The sequence below is a fragment of the Manis pentadactyla genome, chromosome 4 (assembly GCF_030020395.1).
Source record: "Manis pentadactyla isolate mManPen7 chromosome 4, mManPen7.hap1, whole genome shotgun sequence".
Taxonomy (NCBI): Eukaryota; Metazoa; Chordata; class Mammalia; order Pholidota; family Manidae; genus Manis; species Manis pentadactyla.
This window is the reverse complement of record NC_080022.1, coordinates 86,328,876-86,346,163: the sequence shown is the minus strand read 5'-3', so window position 1 is coordinate 86,346,163 and position 17,288 is coordinate 86,328,876.

Here is a 17,288-nt window from a genome sequence, read left to right as displayed (position 1 = left end):
TTAAAAACCAAGTTTGAGAGTCCCTGCTCTAGAGTGTGTGTTGTGTAAAATCAGAATAACTTATGATTATGAAATGGTGCTTGGGTTTGAATCTCAGCACAGCTACTAACTAGCTGTGAAGCTTTGGAATATACTCATCCTCTTTTATGCTTTGGTTTTTCCAACTGTGAAGTAGGGATAAAAATATCACCTAATATTAATTAAATGAGGACCTAATCTTGTGCTGATACATACTAAGTACTGTGTAAGTACAAATTTAGAGCAGATTGGGATGCTGACCATGTTGTGAAACCCAGTTCACATTTATCTTTGTGTTCAGGCTCTCCTTCCCATACCCTCTTCTACTTTCAGTCTCTCCCATAACTGTCCCATCACACTACCCTCCTATTGATCACTCTTCTTCAGGGCTCCAGAATTAGCCTTTCCTGCTTTCCTCCATCCAGCAAAACTGTCACTTTAGTGCCCAGTATTGCAGCTAGATATAAGGAGTAAAACAGCTTGATAAAATGAATTCCTTTGGTAGTGAATTATTCTTACACAAATGCTTGAATTTTAAAAGAAGTCTTGTTGACCCACATGACCTTAATTTTGGAGATTTCATATTGTGAAAGGAAGTAAAGAATGTTAAGTAATGAAAAAATTATTATTTAATGTGATGTTTCTCTGAGATAAAATTTATAAACCTTTTGTAAATAGAGAAGTCACACTAGTGTGCTATTTGTGAACTTCTTGCCATGCCAATGAATTTGCGGTCTAGGGCTACAGGAGTGCCATTTGCAGCCTTCATTTTGGTGAAAATTTGTCATGTGCCTATCCTGCTCATGATAGTAATCTGTCTATCTATCTATCTATCTATCTATCTATCTATCTATCTATCTATCTACTGTAATCTCATGCTGGAGTTGTCAGGAGAAAAATTTCCTTGAAGAACATCTGATGGATAATGTCAGCTATTTGTCGGTGACTCATGTTTTCTAAAACATCGATATTAATGCCCTTGTGGAGTGGGAAAAGGACTGTGGTCAAAAGGGGCTTCTTTCAGGTTTGTGTATATATACATATATATGTTTTCTGAAAGGAAAGGAGTTATTTAGGGTATTATTTGTAGTTAGGTCCCAATCCTGTGATCTTCTGAGTCTGAAGTGGATGGGGCTGCCATATTTGGTTTTTCTATTTATCAGCATTTTCTGCATATTTTATTTTGTATTGATAATATGCTGACATTATTAATAATTTGATCTTATAAAATTTGGAATTGTGTTTCTAAAATCACTTCTAAACTGAACAATTTATTCAGTACTTTTGGAAATATTCAGATATAGCCAGTGATGGGAAGAAGGAAGAATAGGAAAGAAAATAGAGGTGAAGTCAGAGAAGTAGGAGGACCTTAGGTAGTGATATAAAGGTATGGAAAACCAGGGAGAAATTTTTCAAAAATGAGGCACTACAGAAATTCAGATGGCCAACAGGCATATGAAAAGATGCTCCACATCGCTAATCATCAAATAAATGCACATTAAAACCACAATGAGATATCACCTCACACCAGTTAGGATGGCCATCATCCAAAAGACAAACAACAACAAATGTTGGCAAGGATGTGGAGAAAGGGGAACCCTCTGACACTGCTGGTGGGAATGTATACTACTTCAACCATTGTGGGAAGGAGTATGAAGGTTCCACAAAAAACTAAAAATAGAAATACCGTTTGACCCAGGAATTCCACTCCTAGGAATTTACCTTAAGGATGCAGCACTCCAGTTTGAAAAAGACAGATGCACCCCTATGTTTATTGCAGCACTATTTACAATAGCCAAGAAATGGAAGCAACCTAAGTGTCCATCAGTAAATGAATGGATAAAGAAGAAGTGGTACATATGCACAATGGAATATTATTCAGCCATAAGAAGAAAACAAATCCTACCATTTGCAACAACATGGATGGAGCTAGAGGGTATTATCCTCAATGAAATAAGCCAGGTGGAGAAAGACAAGTATCAAATGTTTTCACTCATCTGTGGAGTATAAGAACAAAGAAAAAACTGAAGGAACAAAACAGCAGCAGACTCACTGAACCCAAAAATGGACTAACAAGTTACCAAAGGGAAAGGGACTGGGGAGGATGGGTGGGAATGGAGAGATAAGGGGGAAAAAGGAGCATTACGATTAGCACACATAATGTAGTGGGGGGGAGCAGACATGGGAAAAGCAGTGTATACAGAAAAGACAAGTAATGATTCTATAGCATCTTACTATGCTGATGGACAGTTACTGTAATGGTATATGTGGTAGAGACTTGATAATAGGGGGAGTCTAGTAACCATAATGTTCAAGTAATTGTACATTAACGATATTAAAAAACAAAACAAAACAAGGCACTACAACTTAAAAGAAAATGGACTTTGGAGACAAACCAAACTTGAATTAATGTTAATTTCTCAGAATCACAATTGATCCATCCATAAAGCAGAGAGAACGATACCTTATTTGCTGAGTTGGTGTGAAGATTAAATGGAATAATAATAGCATTTAAGGTGTCTATGTAATATTTATCAAAAGTTAGGCTTTTAATAAATGATAGCATTAAATAAGAAAGGGTAATAACTAGTTGTCTTTGCTGGAATATAGGATGGCTGTCAGAACAGATGAAGAGGAGGCTCCTGGGCATGGCAGAGACAAAAGACATAATCAAAAGATCTGTCACTCTGTGAAGAGGGAATGTAAAAGTGAATTCAGAGACCAAATTCAGAGCTTAAGGTTTCAGCCTAAATTATAGAATACTTAGTAAGGACAGAGCTTAAGAATGAAGTTAATGGTTAGTTGGTGTGCAATTAATATTCATTAGAAAATGTATTGAGAGGTAAAGATATTTGTAATTACATTAAAAAACAAAAACAAAAAAAGACAAAACGGGTTCATAGAGCTTGCATAGAAAGTCATTAAAAAATTCCTAAACACTGATAAAACAAATTAACTAAAAACTGTGAAGAATGCTTAAAAACTATGATAGGCAGAAACTTGAGAGGGTTTTTTAGTGGTGATGTTTTCCTATTTCTTAAGGTATATCTTTTAAATGTTCTTTGTCCCCAAATTTAAAGCTAGATCATTTTACCCTTGCGGATAAATGTAACTTCCTATTAAGACCCTGGCTTCAGGGTCATAGAAGGGTTTAGAGTTGTCAGTCTGGCTGGGGAGAAAGGACAGGGAAGAAGGACTTGAAACTGATTTTCTGTATTTGTCTGGGCTGCTTCACACATGACAGGAGAAAAACAAAAACAAGACCTTAAAAAAAAAACAGTGGCTTAAACAAGAGATAAGTTTATTTCTTTCTCACATAAAAGTCTAGAGGTAATTCAGAGCTGATGTGGCAGCTCTATCAGGTCACCAGGGTGCCAAGGTCTCTAATTCACAGACTCTTCCCTTATTATGTGGACCCCATCATAGTCCAATATAGGCTGTCAGGAGCTCCAGCTATCATATCCAAGTCAGGCAACCTGATGGTGGAAGAGGAAAAGTAAGATGCACTTCCTCCCCTTAAGAATTCCTAAAACTGTATCACACAACATTTATGATTGTATCTTATTAGCCAAAGCTCAGTCACAAGGTACACACAAATGTAACCTTTATGTAGGTAGCAATGAGATTAGCCAAAACCTGGGTTTTCTTATTAAGGAAGGAGAGAGTGGATTTTGGCAATTAACTAGTGGTCTTTACCACAGTTTGTGTGGTACTTTATTATTTTTAAAAAATTGTTATCAAAGCAATAGAGTTTGGAGCAGGAGGATGGTGGGGTCAGGAGGAATGTCTCCAAGAAAAAAAAATGTAACTGATTATTGAATGTGCTTGGACACATCAAGAGATGTTTCACAAACCCGTTTTCTGTCAAAAAGCTTAAGGGTGAATCAATGACTGGCAGACAGAAAACTAAGCAAACAAACTTGGCAAAAAAAAAATGACCAGTTGGAGACTGCAGCTTTAGATCTGTCAGCCAAGTTAGCTTTCTAAAACTGAACTCTAGAGCCAGCCAACTTACTCTCCCCATCACAGGTGGACTTGGGGAATCGTGCTCACTGCATGTTTACTCCCAAAAAAGGAGGACAAAGGTGAGCCAAGCTTACCAGTTATTCTCAAACTTACCAATCAGTAAGTTACTCAACCTCTCAAAGAATGAAGTGGATTAAAAAGAGCTAAAAGAAAGTAGGAGTTTGCTTAGGGAAGCTGTTCTTCAAAGAAAACAGAATTAGGGAAAAACATTCTTCTTAAGGCATTATGCAAGTCATTTTACCTCTTTTGTGCTCTAATTCTTCAGCTGCAATTTATCTTCCAAGGATACACAAAAATTAAATGTCGGAAATGTTTTGAAAATTAATACATATCCTACAAATAATTAATAACAGCTAATATTTAGTGAGCATTAAGAAGGTGCCAGGACTATTCTAAGCCCATTATGTGTACTAAACCAGTTCCCAAAACAACACTCTTATTACCCCCAATTTAAAAATAAATAAACTGAGAGAGAGGATTAAAGATGGCGGCATGAGAGACAGAAGCTTCCTCCTAAAACTGGATACAATTAGAAAATTTAAATGGTGCAACTAATCCTGAGAGAGAAACAGGAAAGAGGACGGCGTCATACTGCACACACCGGGATAAAAGCAGACCTCAGCGATCAGGGTAACGTACCAGAGCTGTGGCTCCGCGGGACCCAAGCCCCTCCCCCACCCCAGCTCACTGGCGGGAGGAAGAGAAAAGGAGCAGGGAGGGAGTGGAAGGCTTGGGACTGCTGAATACCTAGCTCCAGAGATCTGTGCTGGGAGCACAAACCTACATTTCATGGTGCTTTCATGAGACTTGCATGACTACCGGATTGGAAAGTTAATACAGGCACAGTTCCTGGGGAGAATGGGACTCTGGCTGCTTGTGGAAAGCAGGGATCCATATCTGGCTGCTCTGGGAACAAAACTTGTACCTGTGTTCCCGGCCCACTGGCTCAGGCAGTGGAGACAGGCACAGGAGCCAGGAGGCGGGGAATAGCTCTTTCCTACCCCCAGTACTGCTCCCCTGTGACGCCTGACATTGCTTCAAGGGCTCAGCAGCTCCAGAATAGAGCTTCTGGACACTAGAGGGCGCCATATGCAAACATGAAATGCCAAACGAACCTTGTCCAGAGTCAAATTGTTAATACAACTCCCGAGAAAGATTTAAATGATATGGACCTCGTGACTCTTCCTGAAAGGGAGTTCAAAATAAAAATAATCAACATCCTAATGGAGGTATGGAAAGACATCCAAGAACTCAGGAATGAGTTCAGGTCAGAGATCCAATCGTTAAAGAACACGATGGAGGGTATTAAATGCAGGTTGGATATGGAGGAGGAGACAATAAATGAAATAGAAACTAGAGAAGAGGAATACAAAGAAGCTGCGGCATGGAGAGAAAAAAGGATCTCTAAAAATGAAAGAATATTGAGAGAACTGTGTGACCAATCCAAGCGGAACAATATTCGCATTATAGGGATACCAGAAGAAGAAGAGAGAGAAAAAGGGATAGAAAGTGTCTTTGAGGAGGTAGATGCTGAAAACTTCCCCAATCTGGGGAAGGAGATAGTCTCTCAGGCCATGGAGCTCCACAGATCTCCCAACACAAGGGACCCAAGGAAGACAACACCAAGACATGTAGTAATTAAAATGGCAAAGATCAAGGATAAGGACAGACTATTAAAAGCAGCCAGAGAGAGAAGTAAGATCACATACAAAGGAAAGCCCATCAGGCTAACATCAGACTTCTCAGCAGAAACCTTACAGGCCAGAAGGGAGTGGCATGATGTATTAAATGCCATGAAGCAGAAGGGCCTGGAACCAAGATTACTTTATCCAGCAAGATTATCATTTAAATTTGAAGGAGGGATTAAACAATTTCCAGATAAGCAAAAGCTAAGAGAATTTACCTCCCACAAACCATCTCTGCAGTCTATTTTGGAGGGACTTCTATAGATGGAAGTGTTCCTAGGGTTGGATACTGTCACCAGAGGTAGTAAAATCACGATATGGAGGGTGGAGCAGCTGATAGCGAGGAAAATGCAAAATTAAATTGACTGTCCCCAAAGTCAATCAAGGGATAGACAAAAAGTACAGAATTTGATACCTAATATATAAAGAATGAAGGAGGAAGAAAAAGGAGGAGAAATAGAAAAGAGCCTTTAGATTGTATTTGTAACAGCATACTAAGTGAGTTAAGTTAGACTCTTAGATAGTAAGGAAAGTAATCTGGAACCTTTGGTAACCATGAATCTAAAGCCTGAAATGGCAATAAGTACATACCTATCGATAATCACCCTAAATGTAAATGGACTGAATGCACCAATCAAAAGACATAGAGTCACTGAATGGATAAAAAAACAAGACCCATCTATATGCTGCTTACAAGAGACACACCTCAAACCCAAAGACATGCACAGACTAAAAGTCAAGGGATGGAAAAAGATATTTCATGCAAACAACAGGGAGAAAAAAGCAGGTGTTGTAGTACTAGTATCAGACAAAATAGACTTCAAAACAAAGAAAGTAACAAGAGATAAAGAAGGACATTACATAATGATAAAGGGGTCCGTCCAACAAGAGGATATAACCATTATAAATATATATGCAACCAACACAGGAGCACTAGCATATGTGAAACAAATACTAACAGAACTAAAGGAGGAAACAGACTGCAATGCATTCATTTTAGGAGACTTCAACACACCATTCACTCCAAAGGACAGATCCACCAGACAGAAAATAAGTAAGGACACAGAGGCACTGAACAACACACTAGAACAGATGGACTTAATAGACATCTATAGAACTCTACACCCAAAAGCAACAGGATACACATTCTTCTCCAGTGCACATGGAACATTCTCCAGAATAGACCACATACTAGGCCACAAAAAGAGCCTCAGTAAATTCAAATAGATTGAAATCCTACCAATCAACTTTTCAGACCACAAAGGTATAAAACTAGAAATAAATAGTACCAAGAAAGCAAAAAGGCTCACAAACACATGGAGGCTTAACAACACGCTTCTAAATAGTCAATGGATCAATGACCAAATTAAAATGGAGATCCAGCAATATATGGAAATAAATGACAAGAACAACACAAAGCCCCAACTTCTGTGAGACGCAGTGAAAGCAGTCTTAAGAGGAAAGTATGTAGCAATCCAGGCATATTTAAAGAAGGAAGAACAAACCCAAATTAATAGTCTAACGTCACAGATATCAAAATTGGAAAAAGAAGAACAAATGAGGCCTAAAGTCAGTAGGAGGGACATAATAAAGATCAGAGAAGAAATAAACAAAATTGAGAAGAATAAAACAATAGAAAAAATCAATGAAACCAAGAGCTGGCTCTTTGAGAAAATAAGCAAAATAGATAAGCCTCTAGCCAGACTTATTAAGAGAAAAAGAGAATTAACACAGATCAACAGAATCAGAAATGAGAAAGGAAACATCACGACAGACCCAACAGAAATACAAAGAATTATTAGAGACTACTATGAAAACCTACATGCTAAGTAGCTGGAAAACCTAGAAGAAATGAACAACTTCCTAGAAAAATACAACCTTCCAAGACTGACCAAGGAAGAAACACAAAATCTAAACAAACCAATTACCAGCAAAGAAATTGAAGTGGTAATCAAAAAACTACCCAAGAAAAAAAACTCTGGGCCAGATGGATTACCTCGGAATTTTATCAGACTACAGAGAAGAGATAATACCCATTCTCCTTAAAGTTTTCCAAAAAATAGAAGAGGAGGGAATACTCTCAAACTCATTCTATGAAGCCAACATCACCCTAATACCAAAACCAAGCAAAGACCCCACCAAAAAAGAAAATTACAGACCAATATCCCTGATGAATGTAGATGCAAAAAATACTCAATAAAATATTAGCAAACCAAATTCAAAAATATATCAAAAGGATCATACACCACGACCAAGTGGGATTCATCCCAGGGATGCAAGGATGGTACAATATTCGAAAATCCATCAACATCATCCACCACATCAACAAAAAGAAAGACAAAAACCACATCATCATCTCCATAGATGCTGAAAAAGCATTCGACAAAATTCAACATCCATTCATGATAAAAACTCTCAGCAAAATGGGTATAGATGGTAAGTTCCTCAACAGAATAAATATGATAAACCCACAGCCAACATCATACTTAACAGTGAGAAGCTGAAAGCTTTTCCTCTGAGATCGGGAACAAGACAGGGATGCCCACTCTCCCCATTGTTATTTAACATAGTACTGGAGGTCCTAGCCACGGCCATTAGACAAAACAAAGAAATACAAGGAATCCAGATTGGTAAAGAACAAGTTAAACTGTCACTATTTGCAGATGACATGATATTGTACATAAAAAACCCTAAATACTCCACTCCGAAACTACTAGAACTGATATCGGAATACAGCAAAGTTGCAGGATACAAAATTAACACACAGAAATCTGTGGCTTTCCTATACACTAACAATGAACCAATAGAAAGAGAAATCAGGAAAACAATTCCATTCACAATTGCATCAAAAAGAATAAAATACCTAGGAATAAACCTAACCAAAGAAGTGAAAGACCTATACCCTGAAAACTGTAAGACACTCTTAAGAGAAGTTAAAGAGGACACTAACAAATGGAAACTCATCCCATGCTCTTGGCCAGGAAGAATTAATATCGTCAAAATGGCCATCCTGACCAAAGCAATATACAGATTTGATAAAATCCCTATCAAATTACCAACAACATTCTACAATGAACTGGAACAAATAGTTCAAAAATTCATATGGAAATACCAAAGACCCCGAATAGCCAAAGCAATCCTGAGAAAGAAGAATAAAGTGGCAGGGATCTCACTCCCCAACTTCAAGCTCTACTACAAAGCCATAGTAATCAAGACAATTTGGTACTGGCACAAGAACAGAGCCACAGACCAGTGGAACAGATTGGGGACTCCAGACATTAACCCAAACATATATGGTCAATTAATATTCAATAAAGGAGCCATGGACATACAATGGGGAAATGACAGTCTCTTCAACAGATGATGCTGGCAGAACTGGACAGCTACATGTAAGAGAATGAAACTGGATCACTGTCTAACCCCATATACAAAAGTAAACTCCGAATGGATTAAAGACCTGAATGTAAGTCATGAAACCATAAAATTCTTAGAAAAAAGCACAGGCAAAAATCTCTTGGACGTAAACATGAATGACTTCTTTATGAACATATCTCCCTGGGCAAGGGAAACTAAGACAAAAATGAACAAGTGGGACTACATCAAGCTGAAAAGCTTCTGTACAGCAAAGGACACCATCAATAGAACAAAAAGGTACCCTACAGTATGGGAGAATATTTTTATAAATGACAAATCCGATAAAGGCTTGATATCCAAAATATATAAGAAGCTCATGCTCCTCAACAAACAAAAAGCAAATAATCCAATTAAAAAATGGGCAGGGGAGCTGATCAGACAGTTCTCCAAAGAAGAAATTCAGATGTCCAACAGACACATGAAAAGATGCTCCACATCGCTAGTTATCAGAGAAATGCAAATTAAAACCACAATGAGATATCACCTAATACTAGTAAGGATGGCCACCATCAAAAGACAAGCAACAACAAATGTAGGTGAGGTTGTGGAGCAAGGGGAATCCTCCTACACTGCTGGTGGGAATGTAAATTAGTTCAACCATTGTGGAAAACAGTATGGAGGTTCCTCAGAATGCTCAAAATAGACTTACCATTTGACCCAGAAATTCCACTTCTAGAAATTTAATTTAAGGATGCAGCACTGCAGTTTGAAAAAGACAGATGCACCCCTATGTTTATTGCAGCACTATTTACAATAGCCAAGAAATGGAAGCAACCTAAGTGTCCATCAGTAGATGAATGGATAAAGAAGAAGTGGTACATATGCACAATGGAATATTATTCAGCCATAAGAAGAAAACAAATCCTACCATTTGCAACAACATGGATGGAGCTAGAGAGTATTATGCTCAGTGAAATAAGCCAAGCGGAAAAAGACAAATACCAAATGATTTCACTCATCTGTCGAGTATAAAAACAAAAGAAAAACTGAAGGAACAAAACAGCAGCAGAATCACAGAACCCAAGAATGGACTAACAGTTACCAAAGGGAAAGAGACTGGGGAGAATAAGGGCAGGGAAGAAAGGGGGTATTATGATTAGCATGTATAATGTGGGGGTGGGGGAAAGGGGAGGACTTTGCAATACAGAGAAGACAAGTAGTGGTTCTACAGCGTCTTGCTATGCTGATGGGCAGTCACTGTAATGGGGTTTGTGGGGGGAACTTGGGGTAGGGGAGAGCCTAGTAAACATAACGTTCTTCAAAAAGAAAAATTCCACAAGCAAGTACTTTATCTTGTAGTTATAATTAAAATAAATAAATGAAGAAATAAACCAATAAATAAATAAATAAACCGAGTGGTCAGTGTTAAGTAACTATATGGTCACAGAGTGAGCAGGTGGAGGAAGTTATTTCCATTGCATTCTCAGTGATTCTGTTTGGTAAACTCTAAATCTGCATGCACTGATGTTATCATCACGGTCTAGTAATCAATAAAGATTCTATCAATTGACGTTGGGTGTAACTGACTTAATATATGACTGTGTCTACAGTGAGTTTGTTTTCTTTCTTCTAGTTTTCTAGCTGTCAGACTCAGTGGTCTCAAGAAAGCTCCTTCAGGAGATCTTTCCTGGCCTTGCCCTTACTCCCATGGGCCTGGGTGGGTATGCCTCCTTCATGCTCCTGTTGTATTTGGTGTACCATGTTGTATGGTACCTGCCTTACTGCTTTCCCCCCCTTTCCACCAGAGTCCTTGAGGCAGGAACTGTGTTTTCTGTGTCTGGATGGCAGAGTTGTAAAACTATCGACACTTTTAGATGTACTAAGAAAACTATACTCTTTTCTTTAAGAATTGAAATAAACGTTTTATTTTAGAATAACTTTAGAGTTAAGATAATGGTTGCAAAGAGAGTACAGAGAGTCCTCAGAATACTTCTTCACACCTAGTTTTCCCTAGTGTTAACCTCTTAAAATAGTATGATGCATTTCCCACAATTAGTTAACCAATGTTGCCGTATTATTAACTACAATCCATATTATTCAGATTTCTTTAGCTTTTACCTATTGTCCTTTATATGTCGTAGGATCCCATTAGGATACATTATATTCAGTTGTTCTGTCTCCTTAGGTGTAACAGTTTCTCAGACTTGTCTGGTTTTTTAAAAAAGTTTATTTTTATTGAGATACAGTTGACATATAGCATTATGTAAGTTTAAGATGTACAATGTGTTGACTTGATGCATTTATATGTTGCAATACAATTACCACTGTAGAGTTAACTAACATCTCTATCACATCAACTGATTATTATTCCTTTTCAGGGGTGAGAACATTTAAGATCTAGTCTTTTAGCAACTTTGAAGTTTATAATACAATAGTATTGTCTATAGTCACTATGCTGTGTATTAAATCTGTAGGACTTATATATCTACTGGTTGCACATTTGTAACAACATCTTAAACAGTATCTCCCCAATTGCCTCTCCCCACCCTCCAGCCCCTAGTAACCACCATTCTACTCTGTTTTTACAAATTTAGCTGTTTTAGATTCTACATATAAGTTATATCATCTAGTATTTGTCTTTCTCTGTCTGACTTTTCTCAGGACAATGTCCTCAAAATCCATGCTGTCACAAATGACAGAATTTCCTTCTTTCTCATGGCTGAATAATATTCCATTGTGTGTGTGTGTGTGTGTGTACAGTATCAAGTACATCTGTCCATTCATCCATTGAGGCACACTTAGGTTGTTTCCAGATATATAGTCACAGGGTTGGGAGCACTGACCCCCCCCCCCCCATGAAATTGAGAATACACATACAACTTTTGACTCCCCAAAAACTTAACTACTGGTAGCCTACTATTGATCAGAGGCCTTAGCAATAAGATAGTTGACATAACATGTTTTGTATATTGTCAGTATTATATACTGCATTCTTACAATAAAGTAAGCTAGAGAAAAGAAAATGTTTTTTCAAATTTTCACAGATCTTCAAAATTTTTTCTAATTTATTTATAGAAAAAAACCTGCATATGAATGTGTTGTTCAACAGTTAACTGTACTTTATTCTTAAAAATTGCTCTGAACTCCTTTACTATTCCCCAACTGCTGTGTAGGCACAGGAAAACAAAAATAATTTTAGTCTACTCTGTTTTAAAACTAATTCTGACCCAATTTTTAAATAATCTCTTTAACCTTGTCTCTTTGAAATAATTATTTTATCATTTTTATCCCCTTTCCTCTCCCTACGTCTCTCTTAATTTGGTGGCTGGCATACAAAGCAGAGTCTCACATGAACTTTTTGCATTGGAGGAGTTGAACTCTGTGACCTTGAACTGGGCGTTGTGCAGAAGCTGGTATCCCCTCAAGTACGTCTGTCTCTTACTGCTCCTGGTTATCCTGCTGACATAAGCTACTGATGCCTGTAGTCGACAACTTCCTGGTTATTCTCTCTTGGCTTGGTCAGAGCCTAGAGGCCTTCCCTGCTGTCTTGGCCTTTCTGGGGGTCCTACTTCCACTGTAGACCTCTCTGAGTTTCTGAAATGGTTCAGTCTGGTCCAAGGCCCAAGGCATCCATTTCATAAGCCTTTGCTGGAGTCTTCTCATCTGTCATGGTGGGTCCATGAAATATGTGCTGGGGATGAAAACTTGGTCCTGTCTGTAATTGATGTCCTTGCTTTACGCTCCTAATTATGCTGGGACTCCCCTTTTTGGCCACCTCTTCTTTTTCCTAGTACATACTCTACACCCAGAATCCAGACAGGGAACAGAACACAAAGCTCTCTATTCATTCAACAAATACTGTACTGTTTTTTGGTGTGGAGGCATATGTGTTTTTATATATTTTAGATGTTAATCCCTTATTGGATAAAAATTGTTTATGAATATATTCTCCCATACTGTAGGTCTCTTTGAATGTATTCTTTAACAAGTCAAGCTCCCCCTGAGGCAGAGGGGTGTCTTAGGCCAAAAGGGGAAAGTGTATTTGCCATAGCAGATGAGAAAGGCATATTGATATATTTAAAAATATTATCCCTATTATATCAGATCCCCATTGCATGGCATAATGCTTGGTACTTAACGGTATTTAATAATGCCTATAAAAATGAATGAAAGATGGAAGGAATGAGAAAGTAAAAGAAAATATTATGGTATCTATACTTTTATTTCTAGTTTAATAATAGTTTTCTCAGGCTAATTTTTTTTGACATCTTAAATCTTTTTTCCTTATTCTTTTTTTCTCTTATGTAAGTAGTTGAATATCTCATTGAAAAAGGCTTACAGAACTAATACATTGAGCTACAGTTCTTTGTTTCTTTTTTTCACCCCAATTTTTTTATTGTGCTAAAATGAACATATATAAAATTTCCTGTCTTAATAATTTTTAGGTGTATAGTTCAGTGGTGTAAATTATTACCATATTATGCAACCATCACCATCATCTCTCCAGAATTATCTTGCAAAGGCCCAAGCTCTATATTCATTAAGCAATAAACTCCCTATTTCCCTGCTTCCAGTCCCTGGCAAACACCTTTCTACTCTGTCTTTATATGATTTTGACTACTCCTTGTACCTCATATAAATGGAATCATACAGTATTTGTCAAATTGTTACTGGCTGGCTTATTTCACTTAGGATAATGTTTTCAAGGTTTATCCATGTTGTAGCACATGTCAGAATTTCCTTCCTTTATAGGGCTGAATACTATACCATTGTGTGTGTATATGTCACATTTTGCTTATCCATTTATCTGTCAATAGACCTTTGAGTTGCTTCTGTGTTTTAGCTACTGTGAATAAGGCTGCTGTGAACATAGATATACACGTATGTCTTTGAGACCATGCTTTCAATTCTTTTGGATGTATACTTAAAAGTAGAATTGCTGGATCGTATGGTAATTCTATTTTTTGAGTAAATGTCATACTGTTTTTCATAGCAGCTGCACCATTTTACATTCCCACCAACAGTGCACAGGGTTCTAATCTCTCCACATCTTTGTCAACACATGTGATTTTCTTTTTAAATTATTTTTATAGTAGCCATTCTAGTGGGTGTGAGGTAGTACCTCATAGTGGTTTTGATTTGCATTTCCTTAATGAGTAGTGGTGTTGAGCATCTTTTCATATGCTATTCCATTTATCTTATTTGGAGAATTGTCTGTTCAAGTCCTTTGTCCATTTTCTGATTGAGTTGTTTGGTTTTTCTGTTGTTGAGTTTTCTATACATTCTGGATATTAATCCTTTACCATATGTAGATATGCAAATATTTTCTCACATCTTGTGGGCTGTCTTTTCAACTGTCAGTTATATTCTTTGATGCACGGTTTTAATTTTCATTAAGTCCAATTTGTTTATTTTTTCTTTTATTGTCTGTGCCTTTTTGTGTCATACCCAGAAAATCATTGCCAAATACAATGTTTTCCCCTGTTTACTTCTAAGAGTTCTATAATTCTATAGTTTGTAGTTAATAAGAACTATGTAATTATAGTTTATGTACATGTGTTTATAGTTACATAGTTTTATATTTAAGTCTTTGATCTATTTGAATTAAATTTTGTATATAGTATTAGGTAAGAGTTTAACTTAATTCTTCTGCTTATGGATGTTTAGTTTTCCCAGCACCATTTGTGGAAAATATTGTCCTTTCCCTACTGAATGGTTTTGGCATCCTTGTCAAAAGTCATTTAACCACATATATGAAAGTTTACTTCTAGATTCTCTATTCCATTCCATTGATCGGTATATTTGTCTTTATTCCATTGCCATCCTCTGTTGAATACTATAGCTTTGTACTAAGTTTTGAAGCCAGGAAATATGAGTCCTACAATGTTGTTCATCTTTTTCAAGATTGTTATGACTATTTGGAGTCTCTTGACATTCCATATGAATTTTAGGATGGATTTTCTATTTATATGAAAAAAGCCATTGGAACTTTGGTAGGGATTGCATTAAATCTGTCTATTATTTTGGATAGTGCTGACATTTAACAACATTAAGTCTTCCATTTCATGAACATGGGATGTCTTTTCATTTATTTATGTTTTTAATTTCTATTAGCAATGTTTTGCTGAAACATAGTTTTCACTAGACAAGTTTTTTTTCTCCTTTGTTAAAAATTCCTAAGTATTTACTCCTTTTGATGGTATTATAAATGGGATTGTTTTTATAATTTCTTTTTCAGATTGTTCATTGTTAATATATAGAAACACAACTTATTTTTGTGCATTGACTTGTATTCTGTTACTTTGCTGAATTTGTTTATTAGTTTTAACAGCTTTTGCGAAATTGTTAGGGTTTTCTAGTATAAGAGTATATAATCTGAGGCGGAGCCAACATGGCGGCGTGAGTAGGACAGTGGGAATCTCCTCCCAAAAACATATATACTTTTGAAAATACAACAAACACAACTAGCCCTAAAAGAGAGACCAGAAGACGCAGGACAGTGGCCAGACTGCAGCTACACCAGCGAGAACCCAGCAACTGGTGAAAGGGGTAAGATACAAGCCCCGGCCCTGAGGGACCCGAGCGCCCCTCCCCCCAGCTCCCGGCGGGAGAAGAATAGGCAGAGCGGGAGGGAGACAGAGCCCAGGACTCCCGAGCACCCAGCCCCAGCCATCCGGGCCAGAGCGCAGACACAGTACATGCCCAGGGGGCCCTGGATACTGGGGGAACAGGGAGTAAGACCTCTGAGCGGGTGCTGAAGCTGATGCCCCTGTGACAAAGAAAAGCGGGGGCTTTTTGAAAGTCTTAAAGGGACAGGGACTTAACAGCTTGACGGAAACAACCCAGGTCACAGTACAGCAGCTGGAAATTACAGGGAAAACCGGGTGCACTAACCCCCTGGGCAACAGCTCTGAGACCCCTCACGGAGGCAAACAGTCAAGCAGCACCCCCATCCATCACCCCACCGGGCGCTGCGAAAGCAGAGAAGCAGCCTGAGACAAATTCCGCCCACAGAAAGGGAAATTTCTCCCTTCCGGCCAGGCAAGACACAAAGAACCACTCTACACGCAATTATCCAACACAAGCCACTAGGGGTCGCAGTTGTCCCAGTAAAGAAAGGCCAGTAGCAAGTGAAAATTTTGGCCCTCCCAGCTGACAGTCAATAGCACCTGTCAACATGAAAAGGCAAAAAAATATGATCCAGACAAGACTAACCCAGACAGCTTCAGCATCTGCTACATCTTCCCCTGAGAAGGAATCTGGGGAGATAGATTTAGCCAGTCTACCTGAAAAAGAATTCAAAACAAAACTCATAACCATGCTGATGGACTTGCAGAGAAATATGCAAGAACTAAGGAAGGAGAATTCAGAAATAAAACAAGCTCTGGAAGGACTTCAAAACAGAATGGACGAGATGCAAGAGACCATTAATGGACTAGAAAACAGAGAACAGGAACGCAGAGAAGCTGATGCAGAGAGAGATAAAAGGATCTCCAGGAATGAAAGAATTTTAAGAGAGCTGAGTGATCAATCTAAAAGGAATAATATAAGAATCATAGGCATTCCAGAAGAAGTAGAGAGAGAAAAGGGGATAGAAAATGTCTTTGAAGAAATAATTGCTGAAAATTTCCCCAAACTAGGGGAAGAAATGGCCTCTCAGACCACAGAGGTACACAGAACTCCCATGACAAGGGATCCAAGGAGGGCAACACCAAGACACATAATAATTAAAATGACAAAGATCAAAGACAAGGACAAAGTATTACAAGCAGCCAGAGAGAAAAAAAAGGTTACCTACAAAGGAAAACCCATCAGGCTATCATCAGACTTCTCAACAGAAACCCTACAGGCCAGAAGAGAATGGCATGACATACTTAATGCAATGAAACAGAAGGGCCTCGAACCAAGACTACTGTATCCAGCACGAATATCATTTAAATATGAAGGAGGGATTAAACAATTCCCAGACAAGCAAAAGTTGAGGGAATTTGCCTCCCACAAACCACCTCTACAGGGCATCCTACAGGGACTGCTCTAGATGGGAGCACTCCTAAAAAGAGCACACAACAAAACACCCAACATATGAAGAAGGGAGGAGGAGGAATAAGAAGGGAGAGAAATAAAGAATCATCAGATTGTGTTTATAATAGCTCAACAAGCGAGTTAAGTTAGACAGTAAGACAGTAAAGAAGCTAACCCTAAACC